This window comes from Otolemur garnettii, unplaced genomic scaffold (genome assembly GCF_000181295.1).
Source record: "Otolemur garnettii isolate 467f Iridium unplaced genomic scaffold, OtoGar3 scaffold00003, whole genome shotgun sequence".
NCBI classification, from domain to species: Eukaryota; Metazoa; Chordata; class Mammalia; order Primates; family Galagidae; genus Otolemur; species Otolemur garnettii.
Genome location: NW_003852398.1, coordinates 40,639,388 through 40,641,001, shown reverse-complemented (window position 1 = coordinate 40,641,001; position 1,614 = coordinate 40,639,388).

Below are 1,614 nucleotides of genomic sequence, written 5' to 3'. Positions count from 1 at the left end.
TCCTGCAAGAACTTGGGAAAAACCTCCAAATTATACCTACCCAGGCTCCCTTTTAAAGTTCACTTTCTTCCTGTGTAAATGAGAGTAATAAATAATAATAGCTCACACTTTCTAGGTGCTTATTGTGTGCTAGACACTGCTTGAAGCCCTTATTCACTTATTTCATAACTTCTTAGGAACAGGTACTATTAATCTCCCCATTTTACTGAGGAGGAAACTGAGGCCCAGGGAGGCTAGCCAACTTGCTGAAGGCTATACAGCTAGTGAGTGATGAATAATAACATCTGCCAGTTGCCGAGCAGGAAGGTGGAGGTGCCCCCTGGACAATGTTGGGTTCTGCTGGGAAGCCAGGTTGGCACAACCCAGCCCTAGTTCTTGACCTTTTAAGAGACAAAAATGCCATTAGCTCCTCCTAGCTTGGTCAGTGCCTTGTCTATCTTCAGCTGTTGAGGGCTGGCAGGGGGTAAGCAGTGAATGCGGCATTTCCTTCTCCAAAGATAGCAGAGTGCCTGTGGACTGGCCAGCCAGTGCCATCCCGGCTGGGCTGATGGAGGTAGCACATTCTGGAAGGTTCCTTCACCTTTGCAAATGGGCTAGTGGCTGGAGGTGAGCATTATGAGGCTGATTCACCCTGAGTTCACATAAGGCCACTTGTTCCACTTGTACCTAGTTCCTGCCACTGCTGGCGGGTGTCTGCAGGTGCCTGAGGCAAGAAGGAGGGAGCTTCCCCATCCTGAAGAAGGGGGCCTTAGGAAGGGAGGGAGCACATGATTCTGTGGTCTGTGGGTAAGGACACATCAGCCCTGCAATCCTGCTTCTTTCTGGAACTGCATGTAAATCATTCCCCTCTATGCCTGCCCCTGACTCTCCAGAGGTGCCTGACCTGCTCTCACAGGGGACGCTGGTCTTACATCATACATCTACAGTCACTAGGGGTGGGCTGCCAAGGAGAGGACATTTCTGCTGGGTTCATGCATCTGGGTCCACCACAGTGGGATTTAGGCTGAACTTGGAGGTATGGGAGGATTTCTCTTGGCGGAGAAGAGGGTGATATTAACTGAGGCCAACTGTGGACCCGGACTGTGCTGAGCTTGCATGCTCCTATTTTTCATGCTCATGAAAGCCCTTTGCTGCTATCTGTCTATTAGAGAGGGAACAGAGAGAGGAAGCAACTTGCTCAAGGTTGCATGGTTGGAGCTGAACTCAAGACAGAAGCACTTTTCTGTTTTCTTCCCTCCAGCAGTTGGGGGAAGCATGAACTATGGCAGAGAGGCTTGGACCTTGTGGGTTTGGCAAATAGCTGGGAGGGAGAGTATGGGAGAGAGGAAGTAACAGGACATGAGGCTGGGACTGGTGGTAGGGGGAAGGTGGCATATGTCCAGAATATATTGGTATGTTTCTAGCATTATAGGAAAAACCCCCAACCCTGATTTGAAAGCATTTGCCCATTTCCATGGTGTAAATATTCCTACCGTGGCTAATTTTGAGTTATTAGTGTGATATCGTTGACTCCTAGGTTCTAGTAAACTGGTATGAGCTGACTTCAGCACTCTCTTGGCCTTTTTGCTCAGGTTCTGGAGTTTGTAGTTTATTTGGGAGACAGCAGAGAGGTAA